This window comes from Gallinula chloropus, assembly GCF_964237585.1.
Source record: "Gallinula chloropus genome assembly, chromosome: 1".
Classification (NCBI taxonomy): Eukaryota; Metazoa; Chordata; class Aves; order Gruiformes; family Rallidae; genus Gallinula; species Gallinula chloropus.
Genome location: NC_140085.1, coordinates 108070002 through 108080694, shown reverse-complemented (window position 1 = coordinate 108080694; position 10693 = coordinate 108070002).

Below are 10693 nucleotides of genomic sequence, written 5' to 3'. Positions count from 1 at the left end.
TGACTGAATGCACTGGCCCTATTCATATGATCCCTAACAGAGAAGCCACAAGTTTCCTGTTCATGACACCAGGTGTTATTAAGACGTCACTTATTTTGCAGATAGGCTACTGCAAACATTCTGCTATTGAGCGGGCTGTTTTGGCTGCTTGCACAGGTGAGCAGGCTGCCCTGCCTTGAAAATTAAACAAATAAGCCAACAGAAGCTGCTGAATGTCTCTAGGCTGAAGAGAATGTTGAAGTAATTGTTACTGCAGGCATTCCTTTACATAGACACATAACAATTTTTTAATTAAGGTTCTACCCATTGTAACATGTTTTCTATTAACATATTTCTAGCCAACATCTAAGACAAAGATATTCTGGGGAGTCAGTGGGTTTTTTTTTTCCCCAGGAATTCTGAAATGGAAAGAAAATTAATGGCAATATAGAGGATGCTGAGAGAATAAGCAGTGCTAGGATGAGAGTTGATGTCTGAAAAGAATCTCAAACTGCCATCTTAAAATGCAGAGACAAGGAGCTTTGTGGTGTGATAGTTTCATGAACTTGGCACTTATTCTGCGTCTTCCCTGATAAGTGGGGAGACGGGCCTTGGAGAAACATGGCTCTCAGCTGGCTGTGCCTGGCCAGGAAGAATGAAACAAAATCCCACCCTATCATTGACATTGTCACATTGGCTTTATCTGAGGAGCTTTGCTGCCAGTGGAAGTGGAGCTGGGTGTCAAGCATTGAAAGGACGGCTCGGAGAAGCTGCGTCACGGCAGCAGTTTGATCAGTTTAAGAAGCAGCTTTCGATCAAAGTTTTCCATTAAAATGCTTACAGCTTTAACAACAAATGCTCCTATTCTCCAAAATACCTTTTCCCAATTGATACAGCTATAGTGATACAGTTCAGTTCTAGAAAACTGATCTTTGATGACTACCTATACATAACATGTTTACATACGTACTATCACACGCTTTACACAACAAACAATGTTCAATAATACACTTGTTTATAAGGCAGCAGTATGTTATGATGAGCAGACAAACAACATTCAAGCACTGTTAAAGTCATGGGGATTTTGTAGTTTAAGTCCTTTGCTGGGGTTCAAGTACCCCCAGTTTCCTGCTGTCCTTAAACTCGTGGTTCATGCAGAGGTTCCCAACCACGGATGCCCATTTCTCCCTGATGTGTGGTCACTGGACTTAGATAAATTAGGTCATATTTCTATTCCAGTGGATAACTTTCTTATCAGTGTTTTATTAGATTGTAAAATATTCCTTTCCTAAATAATTCTTTATTCTTGATCTACTTTTCTTCTTTCACTTTTTATTTTCATTCTGATTTCACACTGTACATTTGTTTACACTTCATAATATGGAAACACATTGCTCTGTCATGCCATATCTGTTTCACACAACTGTTTATTTTCATTATATTTCACAACTCTTAAGTAAAAAAATATTAAAATCGTCTGTTACCCTGAGAGCCAGAGCTCTTTGGGGAAAGTCTCCAGAACCCATGTGATTTTCTGGTGAGCTTCTGGGGACCACCAGATCACAATGACTCCTTGTGCGTTTGTGAATAGCTATGGTAGTCTGTTCAAAGGATGCATCTGTCTGCTTATCTTCTTTAAACTCGGTTAATGATTTTTAGATCTTTCTCCACTTTCAGCCGTATTTTGCAGACAGAACTCTCAACATTTTTTTTCAAATTTCATGACAGTGGGTGCGTAGGGTGGAGAGATCTTAACAGTGCCCCTACACAGGAAAAGAATGCCATGTGAGAGTATAAAACATTTAAGTAGTAGAGATGTGTGAGGACAGAGATGTTTTGTATGTCTCAACCCCAAGACAGTCTTCCACATGATTTTGTTCCTTCCTGCACACCAGGGTTTACTCACAAGGTATAAAGCTGTAGGAAATGTCATTAGTACCAATGCTCACAGGACTCTCTGCTAATTCTGTTTTCTGGGTATTTCCATGTGCAGTTCAGCATGTGGCTTGGCAGTAAACATGGTAGTTAGCAACCTGTCTTTGTGCCAGCTGCAGCAGTGAGCACCTTACCCGAACAGATCAAAAGCGCCATGTGAGAAATAAGGCAAATTCATTTCGTTTCATTTCAGAAATCTGCCTGTGATGTGACAAGACAAGCAGGCAGAGATATCTGTGTGGAAGCTTTTCTTACCTCCTAAAAGTGTTCTCAAAGCTGTTCATGAACTACAAGCGTCGCTACAGACTAAATTATTAAAATAGGAGTTTCCGGACTTCCTAACCCGAGGCACCTTTTAATTTTCTCCAGTAGCCTGGCTCGCACTTCATCAGATGCACCTATTCTGATTGTTGGCTCAACAAACAAAAAACCTGTTCAACAGAAGCCTCTGGCTTGTGTTGCAGGATAAATTTAGCAGCCATCACTTCAGCAAGGCTGCATCCGCGCGACACTCTCAAAATGACAAGGAGAGCAGTAGGTGTCTGTAGCTGCTTCTGAGAGACGCATCAAATATTAATTTGATTAGGAGGGCAAGACTCTGTCTATTCCTGGATCACACAGCTACTTGAGGAGACAGGCGTGCATGTAGCAACCACGGCCCCTTCTCGGCTTTGGAGAACTCCACAGAGCAACAGCAGGGAGGGCTGGGAACGTGGCATCCCTGGCGTCTGCGGTCTCTTCCCTCAGGCTGTGATGGTCATGGTGGTGGCCAGCAAATCTCTTTCCACATGACTGTCAGGCATCACATTTGGAGCTTCAAGGGAAAGGGTGACTCCTAAGCTTCCTTTCCATACCATACATTCTCGTTTGATCTTACTATAGAGCCCTTGATTCTGTAAAATGAAGTGATGGTCAAGTCTGCACCATTCCTATCGTGTCAGGCATATGACTGTGACATCTCAGTAGAGAGAGAAATAGAAACATCATGCAAAAATTATTCAGACGAATCCAGATTCTGTATTTGCACTAAATATATATAAAAAAAATAATAACCAGAATGCTGGTTTAAGTATTAAGATATTTTAGAGTTAAAAAAGAAACAGACATAATGCTCATTAAAAAGAACCAGCAGGCATCTGATTTGAAATGGGATTAGTTCCCCAATCCTGCTGTGCTGTTTTCATGTACATGGATGGATTAACAAAACAGGTTGGGTCTGAGCTTTTTTTTTTTTCTTCCCTCATGGCAGTTCAGGACTACCAGTCACTACTTTTTCCTGACTTTGCTGACTAAAACTTTTAATTAATCCATCAATGGAAACTAGGCCACTGTCAACAATGAGCCTAATACTAACTGACATTCTTTGGAGATTAAGCCTCAGCCTGTACATATAGTGATGTGTCATTTTAATTTTAATTAAGTAAAGAGACACACGTAAACATGGCCTTTGCTTTTCATTAAGTTTAATAAAGACAACATGTATATCAGGCAGCTGCATGGGGCACCGCCTGCGTTTCTGAGAGGCTGATAAATTGAACCAATAAGATAGACAGAAATTTAGCTTGTAAATTGAACCAATAAGATAGACAGAAATTTAGCTTGTCCAGAGATGGAGTTAGGAAACCCAACAACCACCTGGAGTTGGATCTGGTGAAGGACATGAGGAGCAACTAGTAGAGCTTCTACAAGCACATCAGCAGCAAAAACAAGATCAGGGAAAATATGGGCCCACTACTTAATGGCGTGGGGGGGATCTGATGTCAAAGGACATGGAAAAGACCACAGTGTCCAATGCTTTTGACAATCAGGAGAGATCAGCCTGCAGGAATCCCACACCCCTGAGACTAGTGAGAAAGCCTGGAGCAAGGAGGACTTGACCCTCAGTGGAGAAGAATCAGGTTAGGAAACATATAAACAACCTGGACATACCCAAGGCCCTGGAACCTGGTGGGATCCACCCACAACTGCTAAGGGAGCTGGCCAGTGTCACTATGAGGCTACTCTCGATCATCTTTAAAAGGTTATGGCAATCAGGAGAGGTTTCTGAGGACTGGAAGAAAGCAAACTCCACCCCTTTCTTCAAGAAGGACCAGAAGGAGTATGAAGAGAACAGGTTGGTCAGCCTCACCTTGATCCCTGGGAAAGTGATGGGACAAATAATCCTGGAAATCATTTCCAAACACATGAAGGACAAGAAGGATTTATGAAGGGAGAATCATGCCTCACCAGCCTGAGACTCTTCTTCAATAAAATAAGCGGTTCGGTGGATGAGGGAAAATTTGGTGATGTTCATTAGCATGACTTTAACAAGGCTGTCAACACTGGCTCTGGTAACATCCTTATAGAGAAACTGATGAAATATAGACTAGAGAAAAGTACATGAGGTAGACCAAAAACTGGCAGAACTGAACTCAAAAAGTTGTCATCATCAGCATGAAGTTCAGCTGTAAACCAATCCTTAACAGTGTATCCCAGGGGTTGATGCAAAGCCTATACTGTTTAACATCTTGTTTAGAAGATACAGTCTTTCTGGATGATGGCACAGAGCATGTCCAGCCCATGTGCAGTTGGCACAAAAACAGGAGGTGGGACTAAGACATGAGAGGGTTGTGCTGCCATTCAGATGGTCCTCAACAGGATGGAGAAATGGGCTGATGGGAACCTCAAGAAGTTCAACAAAGGGAAGTGTGAAGTCCTGCACATTGGGAGGAATAATCTCATGCACCAGTATAAGCTGGGAGCCAACTGTCTGGAAAGCAGCTTTGTAGAAAAGGAGCTGATGTTTCTGGTAGGCAAGAAGTGGGACGTAATCCATCAATGTGCCCTTGCAGTAAAGAACAGACTCCTGAGCTGGATTAGGCAGAGTGTTGCTAACAGGTCAAGGGAGGTGATCCTTTGCCTCTACTTAACAGTGGTGAGATACACCTGGAGTGCTTGGTCCAGTACTGGACTCTCTGGTACACGAGAGAAACTCCAGTGGAGTACCACAAAGACTGGCACAAGGACCTTAGTGAAGCATTATGGTAGATTCACCACCTGCACCACCAGCGAACAATCCAGGCACTTCAGTCGAGTGTATGTTTCACGAGGCAAGCACTACCACCACATCCTACTGCTCAGAGGATTATCATCAGAATAGGGAGCATAGAGAAGAAATAATCCAAACAATGACATTCAAAAGAGAAAGTGGTTCTCATTTTTTACAAGTTTCACTGAACACTTTTAGTTTGTTGTACAAGTTTGCACAGGTAGTTGAATTTTTTTTTTATTTATTTATCTTGGCTCTGCTGAACTTTAGGAAATAAACAGGGGAGGGAACCACTTAATGGATCAGCCCCTTCTGATATCTTGTTAAAGGGCAGTTTCAGGATTAAAAAAAAAAAGTAAACAAATGGGAGGACAGTAGCATGAAGATGCTGTCCCCTTTGCATTTATTGCTATAGAAAACTCTACCATAAAGACAGCATAATATGCATTCTGATAGCACAAGTAATGCATCAGTTCACTAGGTAAGCATAGAGCATTTACTAAGATACTGAAACACCTACATACTTCAGCAGCCATGCCTTAATCTCTAGAGTAGATAGTGATATGCATCATTCTGCTCTTTCAGATAGGTAACTACCTTCTACATTTTTCAGGTTGGTGTTTCCACATGTAGAAAGTCATCAAAGACCACAAAAGTTTCATAACGCTGTAGGTATATATGTAGGTTTCATATTGTGTGTTGATGTTGTCATATTATTATAAGATTTCTCCTTATAAAAAATCAGTGCTTTCACATTCTGGGTGCCAGTGGCACACCAGGGCCTCCCAAAATGTCTCACATATTATATATTGATTAGCCAAATCCTGAATGAAATTTACTCGAGCAACATGAGACTGCAGACTATTTAAGAAGGTTTTCAGCAGACCACAGTTCAGCAACTGTAAGGCTTTGATAGCAACTGGAATAAAAGGAAAACTAAAGTGTATAGGTTTGCAGAAAAGCAAGGAGTAGGACTGTGTAAATTGCCCTGATGAAGAGAATGACGGGTACAGAGCAAAGTGACTGTATGTTACACGTTCAGCTCTGGGCAACAGCTCCAGGCAACAATGCAGAAGTAAGTCTTGGGCGAGGTAACAGCGTGAACTAATTCCTTTAATGTCTGCAAGGAACTTCCAGCAAAGGAGGAGGCATTTTGTAGAAAAGGCCAAAGGTGATTGTATGAGAAATACTCTAATGAGACAGTGACGACTACGATTACTGACAGGGAGTACAGGAGGGCTGATGCTCAATGCGACAATAAAGCTGATTCAGTATAGAGTCAATTGATCAGAAACTTTGAAGAGGACAATGAGTTTGCCTTTGATGCTGATGAAATGGAAAGCCTGAAGAGAGACACAGACATTATGTCAGCAAGGAAGATAATCCTCACGAGGCAATTCTGAATGAGCTTTCAGAGAACACAGTGGAAGTCGCAGGAGCCAGAGAGAGAAGTTCGTAATAGCCAAGGTGTGAAGTGACAGGGACGCTGAGGCAGTCAACAAGGCTCAATCTTCACTTTGACATGTAGGAAGAAACAAGATAATATAGAGAGTTTATGTATAGATGTCTTTATGTATAGATCCAAAGAAACCGCTCAATTGAAAGCAGTATTCAAACTGAAAAGCTAAATGGTTGGAAAGGTGGTGTGGCATTCACAGTAAAAAGAGGAAGAAAGAGAGGTCTGTAAAACAAAAACCAGGACCTGGATAGACTGTGTTGGTGTGGTGGAGCTGTGGTAGCTGCCCTCAAGGAGGTGGCAAAAAATGGGTGTGGAAAGACAGGCCAGCAATAGAGTCGGAGAGCCATGAGTCACCAGAGTAAGATATGAGTTGATGCCAAGTAAGAGAACAAGAGACAGGACTCACAGCTGTGAGGACTTCAGGGGACGTATCACAGAGCCTGGTTAAAAGCTCATTAACAAGAATCGGCTGCTTTAAGAGAAATAGTCCAGACGTAGAAGGCACATCGCACAAAGCCCACAAGCCCAAATGAAGTCTTGATTTTAGAAATGATGGAATGGCTTGCACTGTCCGATGATACTGAGAGGCCAAGGGAGACTAAGGTGGAATAGAAGGAAGAAGGAAGAAGGCATTCTCATCTTGGGATAGGTAAGTGCAAACATCCACAACTTTGTTCAAGAAGGAATATGAGTCTGTGCCAGAAACAAGGTGGTGGCAATAGACAACACATTCAGTTAACCTTTAAAGAAGAAGTGTAAATAGCACTGCTGATCATTAAAGGAGCATGAGGCATTGTAAATTATATTTGTCTATGGATGAAAGGGGAATGCTTCAACACCACTTCGAAATTAAGACCTATTTCATCATTATAATTAATCAATGACATCTTGCTCGGATTAGGAAATCTTGTGTGTTCTTCTATGAGCCTTTGTTTATATGGCATAAATTGTTGTCACTCCACCCTTGTGTGCTGTGACTCAGGAGTAATTTTAGGTTGGCTCAGCTTCCTCCATTTCATGGCCTATTTGATGTACACAGTTACAGATTTGTTTTTCTAACCTCAGAAAATATAGGTCATGACTTTCCAAGGAATAACTTTTCATACTAGCTGGATATTTAATTTCAGGGCCCAATCACGAAACAAAAAAACTTAATGAGTAACCTCTCATTTTCTAGCTGTCCTACTGAGATGACATCTGTGAATTAGACCAGTGGTACTGTGGTTAGCTTTTCAGGTTTTACTTAGCAGTGTCTCTTCACACTCAGTGTTGAGCTTACTGAGTGTCCAGAACAGGTCTACATCTTCTTCTGCCGCTAATTAATGAACAAAACTAAATTTCCACAGAAGATCTGTGGTGTGCCATAGCATAGACAGGAGTGTTGTACGGAATGAGCAGCGGAGTAACTGCGTGGTTCCATGTGGCACAAGAGGACAGACATGAAGGAAAGGGACTGGAGGAAATCAGTTACAACAGGAGGAAGAGAACACCAGGAAAAGGCAGAAGTAGACTTAGGTTGTCTTTACCCACATATTCATGCAGTTGTCTTCAACAGTCTCCTCTACTGTTCTCTACTCTTCCTGTCATCTTGACACAACCTTTCCTGTACGACAGTGAGTGTCTGGGCTGTCACACAGTGAACTGGACAAGAATCTAAATGATATGGTTACTTTTCAGCACATAGCCAACAAAAATTAAAATAACATTGGGAAAAAATGGAGAGAAGCAAGGAATACTTCAGCTGGCACTGCTGCCAGGATCATGGGATCACAGCCTAGAGGAGAGTTATAGCAAAGGGTCTGGATAAATGAAGGACTGGAAGGTCAGTCACATTCTCACCCAAAACCCCCTTACACCACATCTAGCTGTAATGTAACTGAATATACTGTAATTTCAATGACCTGATCAAGAGATGTTTTGAGAGGTTTTTTTCAGTTTTTGGGGTGGGTTTTTTTCTTTTGGATCACCTCAGTGGCTCGTTTCACCTTGCAGCAGCCATAAGATCAGCTGATCCAACTCAAAGGGAATAGCAGGAAAAGGGAAAGTGAAACCACCTCCTTCCGATGAGGCTTTATACTGAACACTACAGAGACTAAGACTGGTTAATAAAGGTTCACAATGATACATTACAGTAAAGGTTGCACAGAGAGTGAAGTTGGAAGAGGACCGGGAGAATAAGAAGAGGTAACAGGTCACAAAACACAGGAGTAAAGACAGGGGGTCCAGCAAATTGTTGCTATCTATACTTGTTCGGTCTTCAGGGATCAAAGATAAAGTAAACTAGGAAACTTTAGAGAACATGGAATCAAGAGATCTGTAAAAAAACCCTCAAAAAACCAACATCAACAAGTAAAAGAAACTAGGGGGGAAAAAACCCAGCAGAATACAAAAATAACCAACAAAAACCCCAAACCACCCAACAGAGGAACTTGGAGAAAATATATGTGTTTATTAGCTGCAGAGAACTGTCTGAAGAACATGAAGATCTGCCAGAGTGCCTGGAAAAGAACCAGTTGCCTGACCTACAGAGGGGAAAAATATCCCCAAGCCCAGGGGAGAACAGAATGACAGAAGAGAAAGAAGTCAGGCTGATTTTGAAATGCTACTTTTTCAGATGTTTTCAGGGGGGCAGACCTACCTCACCCAGAATGTGAGTTTCAAATTCAAATTCTTTATTAATTTTTCTCCTCCCCTGACTCTCTTTTAATGGACACACAGAAACCTACACATATACTTTTATTTAAGCAGTGCCAGTACCATTCTTTATCTCCACTGGGGATATGCTGCAGTATTTTTGATAAGGCCCAAGCAACCCCACCTCTCCCTGGGCTCCTGTTTAACCCTGTATTTTTCAGTAAAAATGTCTTTTAGCTTTAGAACTTCTAAACTTTCACTTGGGTAACTAGAACAAAGTATGACTGCAGAAACAGTGATACAAGCTTTCATTTCTAATTTTTAGATAATTAGAGTGAAGATCCTGATGAAGCTCAAGCCTGGAAGATACAAGGGCCAGAAGGTACTCCTTTTTATCTGTGCATCATCCCTCCAGCTGCCTTCCCACCAGCAAAGGAGTGGATCAATCTGAGGTGGAATTACTTTCTTTTAAGTCGGTGATCCAGTCTCTTGTGTCATCTCGCAAACACTGACACACAGTAAGAAAATAAGTGTGGGAACACAACCAAGCAGCTGGGGGAAGGTGAAGCAGTGGGAATTATTAGAACATTTCCCTATAACGAAAATGCAAACTCATTAGGGAAAAGGAAGCAAAAAGACAGTTTTGTTTGCTACTAAAATAGCTTTCCAGTGTAAGTAAGCTGTTAGCTAAAATAACGTGCACTGATGTACCAGGGGTCTTGGGAGGAAATATATCTGTTTATACACATACATATAAACCACATCACAGGCAACAGTTGAGATTTCACAGACAACCTTCACCCTGGCATTTAGTAGGCTTTTCTGTAACTTTGCACCTGAAACATTAGTTCTCTTTCACTGTTTTTATTGCGATGACCTCGATATTCTAGAGGAATTTTTTACAAGAAAAGCAGCTCAGTTACCGAGAGCCATGCTGTCTCCCACAATGCCATTTATCAACAAGATTCATGACTTTTTTTTCCACTGGATTTCACAGCTGCTGCTGCGCTGTGGTGATGGGCTGTTGAGATTCAATAGCCTCTGGACCTGCATCAGATTCTGGAGGGGAAAATACTCCAATACTTAAGGATTTTATAGCCCTCTACCATCATGTGTCCAGTCTCTCCTTTCTCTTTCTAAATCCTCTACGACAGGCTCACTTTTTCTGTTTTATTTGTGCAATGAATTCTGGCCGCTGCTTCTTTGCCACTCTTCACATGTATCAAAAAAAGCAGTCAAGGTTGGGGCAAAGGAAATGCAACCCCTTCCCAAGTCCATGTCAGCCAGAGGGAGAAACAATCTGAGGAAGCTCTGGGATGAATCACCCTCCGCCAGCCTCCAACAGAAGCACACGTGAAGTCAAATCGCTACTTAAGAGGAACGGACTCTGGCACCACAGGGGGTTTATTTTTTCTTTCTTTTTGACAAAAAGATGAAGAAAAAGCCACAAGAAAATACAGTGGAAGAAGCAATGAAAGCTGTAGAGGCGTGTTTCGACGGAGGAGAGTCTGGAAGACTATTTTGCTCTGTCATAAATAATCCCACTCGGGACACGCAGGAACGCGTTGTACGTAATTTCCGTCGGTTGTGGAAATTCTCAAGGTGACAGATACCATCTACCAGTTGTGGCTTCATCCACAGGGCGCATGCTCAGGCCT